The sequence below is a fragment of the Mustela nivalis genome, assembly GCF_964662115.1.
Source record: "Mustela nivalis genome assembly, chromosome: 1".
In the NCBI taxonomy this organism is placed as follows: Eukaryota; Metazoa; Chordata; class Mammalia; order Carnivora; family Mustelidae; genus Mustela; species Mustela nivalis.
The window spans coordinates 59,004,877-59,018,815 of NC_139020.1; the positions used below are offsets into that span (position 1 = coordinate 59,004,877).

Consider the following 13,939-nt stretch of genomic DNA (forward strand, 5'->3'; position numbering starts at 1 on the left):
ACTTTTGTGCCCTAAAAAAGCAAAAAAACAAAACAAAACAAAACAAAAACATAAAAAACTTTTGTACCCCAATGCCCCTACTTTCCATCTTGGTTAAAGAGGATTGATAATTTTTATTATTCTTTCAGTATCATTTAATATATTCTTGGGAGAAAAGACATAAATGTGCATGACCAACCAATTGTCTTCAACCAAAGTCTTGTATCTTAATATCATTACTCTCCAAAACCTCAGTTCAATTAGAAATTAACATATTTGCCTGTTCTTTTAATTTCCATTTCTACTATCCAGTTCTGACTCTCATTATATCCCACTTGGGTTGTTACAATAACTACTTAACTAGTCAATCTAGCTTGATTTTCTGTAAAATATAAATCATGTCACTTTCCTGCTCCAGTGTTTAATGGTCTCTATTGACTGAAAACAAAAACTAAAATTTTCCTAGCATTGAAAGTTCCTAGTAATGTGTTCCTTGAGCAATCTTACCGCTCTGTCATTTATCAGATTGCTTTTTCCTCTTAGAATGTCCCTACTTCCCATCTCTATAGCTGGAAGTCTTTTTCTTTTTTTTCCTTCATTCACACCACAACTAACCTCCCTAGGTTACTATCTAAGGTGCTAGCCACTTTCTGGAAGATTTTACTTATTTTTTACTCCCTCCCCATGCCTTTCTTCCAACCCCCAAACTCTGGGTTCTCCCAAGACGCTGGCTGAGCCTCTTTCAGAACATCTGTTATCAAAGACATGGATGAGCCTCCTGAGAGCAAAGATCTGACTTATTCACCTCATTTCCCCATAACCAACCATATAATATAGTAAGAATATTATAATAAGAATTCAGAAATTATTACTTGAATGGACTTGGAGGGGAAATAGAAGCTAAATGCACAGGTATGCTTGTGTGTTTTACGCACACACACATAGCATGAATGTTGGATTAGACACAGCACTAAAGGGATTTTTTTCACTATCACTCATCTTTCTTTTTGCAAGCCAGAAGTAGGTTATACAATCTTCTGTTCCAATGTCTTACAGTATTCCTTCAACAACCCAGGGTTTAAGTCATAGGTTGTGGCCACTCACAGTTTTAAGCCCGGACCTTTCAGATGAAGAGAAGGAAAATTTGGGCTCTGTGGAAAAGTCTCTTGAGTGGGGTGCTAGGAGGGGAAGGAGACTTTCTTGTTTCACCACTTTTCTCTCTCAGCTTTGCTAGGTATGATCCTGTTGTGGAGCCTGGGGGCCTGGAGCCAAGAGAGAGGTTAGCAAATATTTCCCTCCGTGTTCCTGAGGGATTCCTGACAGAGCCCATCAGAGCTGCCTTTTATCACCGCTGCACGCTTTAGTGCATCTGTCATGGCTCTCAGACATCATGTTCCTGGCTAGATTAATCCCCCCTGCCTTCATACTCAGGATGTGGGACACAGAGAGGGAGGGGGTGGGATGGGGAGGGAAATAAAGTGAGTGGTGAAAAAGAAACTTTGAAAGTACCAAGTGACAGACCTAGGATGAAAAACAAATTAATTTGCAAAAACAGAGGGAAATACAGTTTTGACAAATTAAAGCTAAAGATCTGACAAGGGAACAAAGGACTAAAAAAATTGGGTGAACTCAAAGTCCCAGAATGTGAGGGACTTTCAGCATTGGAGCAGAGAGACTCAAGCTGCAGGCTAGTGCTGTCAGAGGTGGTTTATTATTTTTAGAAGATTATAAAGCAGATCGATCATTCATGGATTCATTCTTTCACTTGGCACAAGTAAGACCTATTATGTGGAGGCCCCAGGCTAACACACACTCAAAGTTCTCATGTACTCAGTTCTGCCATAAGCTTAGTCTCAGACCTAGAGAAGGAAATTTAATACATCAGAACCTCAGTTTCTCCTCTGTAAAACTTGTATCCAAATCAAACCTATTAGAAAAGCACTTTAGCTTTCCTTTTTGTAATAGATATTTTAGGAAAAAAAAGGACCGTTGGCTCAGCACACAGCAAACTCCTGTTATTATGGGGCCTATGCATCTTAATGCCACAGAGAGCCTCCCCATCTGGCCCCTCTGACGCTTCAATTTCTTCCAGTGCTGTGGGTCTGGGACACAGAGACATGAGATCGCTGTCGCTCTGAGTAAGTACCTTGAGGACAGAGATCGAATCTAGTTCATATCTATTTCCTTTTTGCGTAGTGAACTGGATACTGAGTAGGTGCTCAGTTAATGTAGCTGATTATTTGAAAGAGATCAGGAAAAGCACCAGAGAATCCATAAATGGGAACTGGGCCTTGAGGCTTCAATGTGTACAGGCTGCATTTACCACTCTGAAGGTACTTGGTAAAGGAAACTTAGTAAGTTCATGGAGAGGAAAAGAAGAGTAAGGCACAGCAACTGAGAACTAAAATGCATGTTGAATTCAAGGAACACAGTTTATTGAGTAGGATTAGGGCAGTATCTCCAAATTTTTTGTGTTTATAAAATTTGCTAGAGGAGTTAGTTTTGACACATAGAGTCCTGATGTCTCTAAACCCAGAAATTTGGATTCAGCAACCCTGAGGTCCAGCAAGGATATCTGCATTTTAAACAAAAGCTGTCAGTTTATTTCCTTACTAGTAGTCTGCAAACCACACTTCAGGAAGGACAGGCCCAGAGATTTGGGAGGGGCGGGAGAAGGTGGGAGTGGCAAGAGCCTGTGGAAAGATGAGACCAGGGTTGGTTGAGAAGGGTTTGGACTCTATCCAGGAGGAGAGCCCTCCAGGGTTTCTAAGCAGGGGAGTGACAAGGCCAGGTCTGTGATGGAAATCAACTGTTCGAACTAAAGCTCAGGGCATTTTCTCTTTGCTTCTGCTCCATTAGATATCATTGCTTCAAGGGCCCTGAACAAATAACGTTCCATTAAGGCCTCCAGGTTTTGTAGGACCCAGAGTTCCAGTTACCAGTGGAATGTGAAGTTCACAGGCCCCGTTCAGGCTTGCAAGGAGAGGATTAATTAGGTAAAAAGGCAGTTGCACACATAAGTGGGTGCCCACACCCCAGTCTGGCCTGGTGTTTTGGTGCACTCATTCAGGCATACAATACTCTTTTCAGTTCTAAGCGCCACCTCTTGAAACAAGTTAAAAAGCGAGTTCCAAGTGAGATGCCCAAGTGCTCTGTTTTACACAGACTAATGATCAACAGCCTTTCTGTTTTTATGGTCCTGGCAACCAGACTGGGCTCACTGCTAAAGAAGCTATAGAAAAGAATTGTTGCATCTCACATCTACATAGCTAAGTGCTGAAAAATATGTTTTAGGTTAAAAAAAAAAAAGTGCTTTACAAAAATTACTTGTTTCTAAAAATTTGTGCCTTGTGGGTTTGGTTTTTTGTTTTGTTTTGTTTTTACATTTAAAAAATGCCATATGTTTCATTGTGCTGGGACAGTGAAATTAAAATTAACAATTTGTAAAGTGTTTTATCCTTCGAAAAGTACTTTCACGTGGAATATCTCCATTGATTCTCAAAATAATTGTGTGAGGTAGGTAATAACCACTATCCCATTTTACAGATCAAAAGACAAGCTGTAAGACTTAGTGATTTTTAAAAAGCCACACAGCTGGAGAAAATGTGGTGTCAGGCCTCCTGATCCCAGCGTCCAAGATTTCCTAGTAGCTGAGGAAACCGGGGCAATCAGTGGGAAAGAAGATACATCAGTTATCCCTCTCACACCTCAACACCATACCGAAGTTCAGCTTCACAGCTAGTTGTCTCAATAATTTGTTCATTTCAGATGTCTTTGACAGAGAGGTGGATGAGATCATAGACACCGTTTCTATGTTGGTAGTTCACTTGATTGAAACAAAATCACCTATGAGAATTAAATTATAACATTAACTCTAATAGTTAACAAAAGATTAACATTAACAGAAGATACTCCAAGTCACTTTAGAGGTAGAAGAGCTTCCAAACCTATAACACATGATTACCTGAATGGAAATCTTAATGTGTCTGAAAAATAACATGGCAGACAGAGAAGAGAGTTGCTTATCATCCCAGAAACAAAGTTTCAGGACACACTTGAGCTCTTCTTAGATATCTTCTTATGTATCATGACCTAGTGATTTGACTGATGAAGGCATCATGGTATAGAGAGCTTCACTGTAGTAATAGACACCACTTGACATTTGGACCCAGAAACTTGATGCTCTTGTGTTGTTTCCTGTTCATTGAGGCAGCTTGGAGATTTGACTTCCCTATTTAAGACGTCTGTGGGGTCTCAGATACAGGCCCCCAGGCTCTCGATGACTTCCAAAATGATGCCTGGCCAAGCACTCACTTATTCTTTGAAACATCTAGAGCAAGTCCTGGAGCTGATGTTCCTAGGTCCAGAATAGACCTTAACATTTGAAGGCCAGCACTAGCCCATGGCTGCTTGAATTGTCCTCTGTGTGGTTGTTTTTTTGTTTTTTAAGATTTTATTTATTTATTTGTCATAGAGATAGAGAGAGTACAGGCAGGCAGAGAGGCAGGCAGAGGCAGAGGGAGAAGCAGGCTCCCCGAAGAGCAAGAAGCCCGATGCAGAACTCAATCCCAGGATGCTTGGATCATGACCCGAGCCGAAAGCAGCCGCCCCACCGACTGAGCCACCCAGGAGCCCCACCTCTGGTTTTTAAATAAGTGAGAAATGATTATTTTTTCCATTACATTTTTTTAAGAAAAAAAAAAGACACAGAAACAAAAATATTTTCTGCCTCCCTGCTCTAGTGAGCAATCCTGAACTCTCCTCCTTTCCCACAGTACATGTTCTCTTTCAGAGATGCCTTCCCTGCTTTCCTCTCTTGTCCCTCCTCTCCCACTTTACCTGCATGATCTCCCCTGATTTTTTCAACTTTGTAGTTTAAGTAACTTTACAGAACAGTTGCAAAGATAATACAATAAGTTCTCATATACCCTTCACCTAGTTTCTTTTATTGCTATCATCATTAATAACCAAGTCCAATAATCAAATCTTAAGGAACTAACATCATTACGATACTAACTAAACTATGAACTTAGATTTCATAAGTTTTTCCACCACCACTTTTTCTGTGACAGAATTCAATCCGGTATCCCATGTTACATTCCATTGTCATGTCTCACTGGGTCTCAATCTTTAACAGTTCCTTAGTTTTTCTTGACATTGACACTTTGTAAGAGTATTAGTTATTTTGTAGAATACCCTTAGTTTCATTTTGTCTGATGTTTTCCTTTTAGGGGAAAAAATACCACAGAAGTGATACGTCTCTCTCAATGTCTCATACTGGGGGTACGTAGTATTATTATATCTTTTTATTAGTGATGTCAACATGAATCACTTGGTTGAGGTGGTTGCTAATCTCTCTTCACTGTAAAGACAGTTGAAAAAACTTTGTGATTGATAAATATCTTGGGGGTGATATTTTGAGACTATGCAAATATCTTTTGTCCATTGATTTTAGCATCCTAAAAATTATTGATGTGGTATTCTAATAAAGATTTTCTATTTTCCTAATTCCTTCTCATTCATTATTTAGGAATAACTCTATAAGGAAGAGCTTCTCCTTTTACTCTATTTTATTTATTTATTCATTCAATTACTTACATCAATACAGATTCATTCATTCAATTACTTACATCAATACAGTTCTATTAGTTATAATCCAATACGACTGCTTATTATTTTATTACTGAAATTGTATTGCTTTAGCTGCAGGTTGGCTTCTTTGCCCTTCCTGCACACTCCAACCCTTTTTTGAGTACTTACTTGCTTTGTTGACAAGACGAGATGTTCCTGGCTCATTGTATTTTTCCTGTCATAGCCCTAGAATCAAATACTTTTCTTTTTATTGGAGAGTGGTATGTAGAAGCCATGATTTGAGTGCTGGGTATGCACACTATTACTGGGATGTCATTGCTCTTGGGCTCTCTCAATAGCGCTAGGAAATGTCTGTATGAATCCTAGAAGCATACTAGGTGTCTATACACCTCTATATGTTTATTTCTGTATATTTCACTCTGTATATATGTTTTAAAAACCATGAGATCTTACTGATACCTCTGACTCTCATTCACCACAGAGTTCATTCTCTTCTTCCCCTTTTCCTTATTTGTAACTTCTTTCTCTGGCACTGAGAAGCCTGGCTTTCATTTCTGCAATGAAATTTTATTTCTGTATTTATTTCTGTATTCATTCTGCATTTCTACAATGTGTTTATCTGTTCAGCCCTAGTATATACATAAGGTAGTTTTAGAATTGCTAGCCCATATCCCTTTGAGAAATAAATTTACTAACTCAAACACCATTTTTGTATATGGTGTTTTTTTGGTTTTTTGGTGGTTTTTGTTTGTTTGTTTGTTTTGCTTTTAGCCTTATAATATCTAGCCAAATATCTAGCCTATAATATCTAGCCAAACTGTTTTCCAGAGAAGCTTTCTTCCCCACCTCCTACATTATCATTTTATTATTCATTCATATAGTTAAATCCAATTTTTACAGTTTGTGTTACATTTTTTATTCCCCTCATCCTAGTTGATCTGTAAAAAAAAAAAAAAAGATTGTGTACAGTAAAATTCTCTTTGTAGGGTATAGTTTTATAAGTTTTGACAACTGTATGTTTTTTTTTTTTTAAGATTTTATTTATTTGAGAGAGAAAGAGCACCAGCTGGAGGAGGGACAACAGGAGAGGGAGAAGCAGACTCCCCACTGAGCAGGGAGCCTGACACAGGACTCCAAGAACCCCAGGATCATGACCTGAGCTGAATGATGCTTAACCAACTGAGCCACCCAGGCGCCCCTATGTTATTGTTTTTAAGTTGTTTTTCTATGTCCATAAAACATTTTTTTCTTGCTTTGTATTTTTAAACATTTCTGTTTGTTTTCCAAAATGCTGCTTGATAACTATATGAACTGGTCGTTCTTGAGAGAGATAAGTATCAGCGTTTCTGTGTTTGATATCAAAAGGCCCCAAGTTGAAGGACCAAACTGTTTGTACACAGCCACGATTCAAATTTGGTCAAATCATTATTTTCCATCACTTAAACCACCTGTGCCTGCATAATCGGATTGACTGTGCTGTCAATTCATATTAGCTTCTAAGACATTGAACAGCTGAGGAAGTGAAGAGACTGTGGGACCAGCATTGGGAGAAAAAGAAATTCTATGCACTGACAGCTACAATTCTTCCTCTTTCTCTCTCCTTTCCTTCCTTTCTTTAACAAACATCTGCCTACTGCCGACCTTATTCCAGAAGTTGTGCAAGGCATTAGGACTACAGGGCTGATTAGGGGATCACATCAGTTGGGGAAAATTGAAAATACACCACAGTGTGATGTATCTCCTATGGTTGAGAAACATAGCAGTTTAAAATAATTACAAAACAATGCAGGAGGTACTATAATAAGGATAAACACCAAGTGATATATGAGCTGTGGATCATAAGCACCCATCGTATTGGGAAACTATGGCGGGCAAGGAAGGCCAGAGGAGCTAATAATTGAGCCAAGTTTTGCAGGACAAATGGGAATTTGGTGCAGCAGGCAGTAAAGGTGCTCCAACAAGCTTACCCCTTATACAAAGGCCTAGAGACAGGATCCTGGAACATTCTGAAGAAGTTGTGTGAAGTAAGGGAGGGAAAAAGGTCAGGCGAGGAGAAGAAAGGTGGGAGAACACATTGAGGAGATACTTGCTCAGAACTGGTGTGAAAGGTTTCGTGTACTTTGCTTAAGAGTTTGATTCCATCCTAAAAGTGTGAGGTTACTGAAAAGGACAAGAAAGGAAGGTGGTGGGAGAGATAAAGCATCATCCAGCTTGACATTTCTACAGATGTCGCCATCAGTAATCTGAAAAATGGACCACGAGGGAGGCCGATGGGAGGCAATTAATAAAGAGAATTTTGCAATATTCCACATTATAAAAAAAAAAAATGACACAGGTCTGGACTAGGGCAACTGTAGAGTCACGAACGCAGTTGATGAATTCTGGGTTTGGTGTATTCAGGCAACTTCATGGGTGTGTGGCCAGTGCAGTTTCACAGAGCCTTGCACTCAGGCCCCACACTTGGTTTAAATCTCTGTGGCTGCTCTCTTGATATTTTTCTCTTTGAATTTGTGTTTTGTAAGGGAAGTTCAACTGGACAGTGGGAGCAGGCATTGGAGTTTTGGAGTCTCAGCTCATATGCGGTCCTGACTCCCACTGCCTCCCTGGGATAGAGGATCAGCTGGCTAGTTCCGTGACATCTGGTGCCATGGACTTCTCAGACTTCCCCAGCCTATACTGGCTTCAGTCACCCTCTGCTCCTGAGGGGGGCCTAGGCCTAAGTGTGGGGAAGGTTGCAGTAGGGCATGTACCCTATTGCATCTCAGGAAAGGGTGAGGCGGTGGCTCTCCCCCAACTAAGCCTGGCAGTTTCACAGTGCTTTCAGTAGACATCTGGGCAGGGGCCTCTAACCCATCCCCTAGAGTATCTTGGTATGCACATTACAACCCCTTGGGGTTTGGCCATCTGCTGTGGGTTTAAGAAAGGGGGATGGACTTCCCCACTCCTGACTGGGACCCTGCGTTTTTATTTTGGACTAGACTCTGCAAAATATGTAGCCCACCCTGGTGTGTTGGCTGATGGCAAAGAAGGGTGGATGGAATTGTTCCAACTCATCATGCATCATCCAGGAAGACTGCATCCTTTCTTGTCCTGTCAGAGGAGGAATAAGACGTTCTACAGTGGAGTCTCAGAGAGTGCAAAGCAGAGACTGGATCAGGGATGAATCCTGTTGCTGTAAGCTTTTTGGGAGAGACTCAAGTCCTTTCTCTATGGGGCCAGCTGGGCATAATCCTGACTTTTACTGGTTGTGGCCAGACATTCAGGGGCTAGGCCGCACAGACACAATAACCTACAAATTGTTTCAAAAACATACAGCTACCTACAAATGACTGTGGGAGTAAAACTGGCAAAATCTGAATAAGGTTGATAATTGTATCAACCTCGATTAAGATATTAAGACATCTTTGATTAAGACACACTACTATAATTAGGCTAGATATTGGTCTGTGTTTCTAGGAAAAGTAGGTGAAGGGTATACAGGAAGGCTCTGTGTTATTTCTTACAACCCATGTGAATCTATAATTGTCTCAAAATAAAAAGTAAAAAAAAAAAAATACAGCTGAGAGTCATGCTTTTCATTCCAAATATACCATTAGCATCTAAATGCAGAATGCTGTATGGTAGCCATCTAATTTTGTATCTAAGATCAGTCATCACTTACTTTTAGGTAAGGATCTGGTTTTGGTTTTCAAACTAGGATTCTACCCCAGGTGCAGTACTGGTTATTGGTATCCTTTCAACATTCCATACCATGTCGATGTGTTTGGCTTCAACTGCTGTGAAGGACATACTTGATTTCATTAGCTCTTCATCCATCCATTTGATAAATTTATATATGGGGCACCCACTATGTGCTAGGTATCATGCTAAGCACTGGGGGTACAAAGATGAAACAGGAATTGCCTTTCCACTTGGGGATATTCCAGCTGAGGGAAGTCAGTTGGACCCAACAACAGTGCTCATGATGGATGTTATGATGAAGGAGAGAAGAGTGTTCTGTGGGCAGACAACTGGAGTTGGTGAGGGTGAGGGGGTCAGGCACTGGTTGCTAGAGGAGGTGATGCTAGTGGGAAGTCTTAAAGAGTAAATGAGAGGTAGATGACTGCAAAAGAGAAGGGTTTGGGTGGGCCAGAAAGTGGGCAGATTGGGAAGCATGAGAAAGTATGATCTTTTGAGGAAGAGAGAACAGATGCTAGAACACAAGACATAAGTAGGGGCACTGGGGAGTCAGGCTGAAGAAGTGGGTTGCATCAGAGCCAGGAATACTTGTTCCCTATAGCAAAGGAACTGGGAGCCACTAAAGAACTTTAGGGTAGTGAGTGATATGATTGCTCCTGACCTCATCTGTCCTGGCTAAATAAAGACAAGTCTTATGAGGGTTTTGTTTGGTTTGGTGTTTTGTTGTTGCTGCTGCTGTTGTTGTTGTTTCTTTTAAAGGAATGAAGAAATTATTGGGGTGGACTATGATTAATTTTTTTAGTCCTTCCTTATCCCAGGCAGAGGTTCATAGGTAAGTCACTTGTCAAATTGGGTCCACTGAGCCTCGAATGATTCCATTTTTTAGTTCATGAACCAACAGAAGGTAAAGAAGTTGAACCTGGTATCTGAATATGAAAGGGACTGGTAGTAAGTAGGGAGATCCAGTATCTCAGTCTTCCTCCTAACTCTTCTTCCTTCCTTATGGCTTCTACCGTAAGGGCTCCTCCCCAGAACCTAAAGAAGTGGGGTGGGGTGAAGGAGGCTGGGACATAGCTGGTTTTCTGTTGCTGTGGCCAAAAGTCCCAGTGAATCCCTGGTGCAATGAAGGAGAAAGAAAATAATGCAGTGGGAGCAAAGCAAGGCAGCACATTACCAACCTCTGAGCTTGCAACAGTAGCTCTGGCATTTGATTCTGTCCTGCTCAATCCCCAGAACATTGATTCCCCCTACGTGGAAGCATCCCATCACTAAAAACACTTACAGGATGTGTGAGAAACTCCTTCCCTCTTAAATGGCTGACTGAACAGATTTAACGGAGGCTGTTACCTACTGAGTTTGGTATCAAAGCTCTGAGGTGCAGTTCTCTTTGAGTTTTTGCTTTCATCTGGAATCTCTCGCCCCCTGCCCTAGGCTGCCTTCAGCTGTACAATATCAAACAGCTGGAATCTGGGCAGCTCCAGGATCCAAGTTTCTCAGCCTAACACGTGAGGGGGATGGGGATGGGGAGGAGAGCAGACGGATTGAGTTGTAGAAGGTAGATGTTTCATGTGGGACTAAATGGGGCTTGTGCTTACTTCAGGGAATCTGATATTTTGGAAAAAGTGGAGTCTCTGAGAACTCATTGTCAACAAATTCTATTTGTCTGGGACTTAAGGAGTGTGCAAAATCAAGTATGTGGCATTGGTCACACACACACAAAAAGGCCTTGGATTACCCTGTTTTCCATTTCTCTGTTCTAGCTTTACCTCTGACTCAAACTTTTACTAATATAACTGCCATTTATGAAGTGCCTACTAAAGGTTACAGTCTTAAAAATGCATGACCTATCAGAACAGGGGCTAGCCATAAGCAGCAGGTATAATTGTATCAGATAACCCACTAACAATCATATATTTCTAATTTCCACAGATGAAGGAGCTGGGGTTCAGAATGTCTAAGCTCACAAGCTTGCTTAAAGTTAAAGACTGTATCCAAATCCAGATTTGTTTTGCTTGTATGATTTCACCTTTTTTTTTTTTTTTAATGTCATCCTCCCCCCAGATCCCTTATCTGTAGGCAGCCTCAGGGGGATCTGAAGACTGATCCCTTAAAGTCAGCAGAACACAGGGCAAGTAAGAATGTCTGAGTTGGCAGCACTGGACTAGAGAAGTCAGTCCCAGCCAGCTCAACTCGTATGGGGAGTAGATGGCATTGTACCAGGCTCACCTGTAATTCTGCCTGAACCATGCAATTTAGGGTTTAATTACATGCTTTCTTGCATTGTTTACTAATTGTTGCAGAGGTCAATCTTATACTTTCATTCATCATTCAGTCATCAAATATTTTGGAGGAATTGTGCACACTTCTCCAGCAGCCCTTGGCATGGAGAGAGAGGCCAACTCATCCCTAGTAAATGGCCCAGGAACAAGCAAATGCGAGCTAATTTTCCTAGTAACAGATTAGAGATTTTTGTGTTTATTTTGAAAATGTCTTGGGATATTTCCTTAATAAATAAAAGCTTGATACATTCAGTAGCTAGAATTTGAAACTAGGAAGTAGGGTTCAGTATTTTATTTCTAACACCTCTGATCAAGATAAAAATGTTTATCCAAACATTAGCTTTGAGAATAGGAATGTATACAAAAGCCAATTTACTAATTACTATTAATACTATGAATTTTATTATCTAGTCTTTAATCTTAACTCCTACACCAGAGCTCCATTCTACTAAGGTATACAATCCTTGGACTTTTCTGTCAATTATGGTTTGTGAGTTACCCCAGTCCTTTGAATGAAGTTGGATGCCCTTAAGAAAAATAATCAGCCATTCAGAAGCCCAGAAAAGATTCTTTAAAGGCTTGATGGAATTCAAGCATCTTCTAACTATGCTTTTCTTACCCCACTAGGTAGCCTATAGCTCATGAAACAGTTAAAGGAAATGTTGCACTAGACAAACCTCAGTTTTAGGCATGAGTACCACCACTTAGTTGTTGGGGATCTCAGGCAAGTTGCTTACTTTTTCATATCTGTAAATGGAGTGAATCAAACCTATAGTAAAGGATTATTGTGGGCATTCAAGACCAAATGGACACACAGAACCAAGCAGAGATGCTGTGAGGGGTAGATGTTCAGTGGATGTTACCTTATTTCTCAAGGGTTGTTGGACAGGTTATATAGGATCATAAATATAACTGAGCTCGTATAGTAAGCAGTTATTGTTCAGCTTTTCCCACTTGAGCGTTGTCTCCAGTGTAGTGAATATTTTTGGCAGTTGTTTTCTTTATCTGGTTAGTGCAGTCATCCAAACTGGATAATTCAGTCAAGTCTCCACTTGGGGCCTTGTGTTTGATGATCTCATTGTTGTGGAGATCTGAGAGATGAAAATGTACATTGGAGTCACTAGAGGACAATTTTGCAATACCAGCCAAAAGCCTTTAAAATGTTATATCTGTTGATCCAAAGCTCCTACTCATAGGAATTCATCCTTAGGAAATAATCAGAATTGTAAATAAAGATTTATGACAAGATGTTTAGTTAACTGGGATGCATTATCATAATAAACGTGGACAATCTAAATATATGACAATAGGGGAATGGTTGAATAAATAACAGTGTCTCTGTTTGATGGAATAGTACACAGCTGTTAAAGTCAAACTTTGGAGAAGATTTAATCACATTAGAATGTTAAATCTAAAAAATAGGATAACTTCTATACACAATAAACACAATTTTAAAATATATGAAAGTAGAGATAAATCAATGACAGAACTGGTTCCTGCTTAAATAACCAAACTCATAAGAAAAAAGTACAAAATATTGAATAAAATTATCTGTTTATATTGTCCTTTTACATCTTCAAATTCTGATCAATTAGAATCATATACTCAGTGTAGAAAAAGTATGAGTTGTATTGATAAGGGGGAAAAAAAGGAGTAAAATGACTAGAAAAAAATGCCTCTATTTACAGTGTTATCCTTGGGTAGTGGGCTTAAAATGATTTTTCCCTTCTTTGCACTTTTCTGTATTTTCTAAATTTTCTTCAGTGAACATAAGTTTATACTCAGGAAGACAGATTTATATTAAAAGAAGGAAAATTATTAACTCCCTATTTCTCTTTGTCTACATCTTAGTAATTTTTCTGAGTACAATCCTCTCCAGATATGCTTCACGACGAAGGAGTTGTCTGTTTATACTACAATGGGTGGTGGCTTGCAGCACACTGAGGAGGAACACCTGTCTCTTGATGTCACTTCACTCACTGGGACTCCTTCCAGTTTGCTCTGCAAAACCTTAGCCATATAGTGACTTATGTAGACATATATACAGTCCCTACCTTCTCCTCCCTGACATAATAAATGTGATGATCACTTTCATACTAAAAGCTGCTTTCTTGATGGAGGCCAGAAAGTCCCCAAGAAAGCAAGATGCCAAAGGGAAATCACCATGAACAGAGGGCAGAGTAGCAGAAAGCACCTTACCACAAGCCCAGACTCTTATATAACTGTTTTGAGATGGCTGGGAGCTAGTGTTGGGTGGAGAGGGTTAGGATAGGGAAACTAACAGAGAGGGGAGAGGAGAATTAGACAAGGACTGCTGGAGGCAAAGGGGGAGAGTTCAGAGATACAATGTACTTACTCAGTAATAATAATAAACACAATTATGTTAATACAAAGAGCCATAAAAACAATAA

General features: G+C 40.0%; 1 protein-coding gene across 1 annotated transcript in view; it reads left to right on the plus strand.

The window, feature by feature from the left end:
• SIDT1 (SID1 transmembrane family member 1) overlaps window positions 1-13,939 on the plus strand; it is a 479,838-nt gene that overhangs the window by 74,971 nt on the left and 390,928 nt on the right. The window lies entirely within an intron of this gene.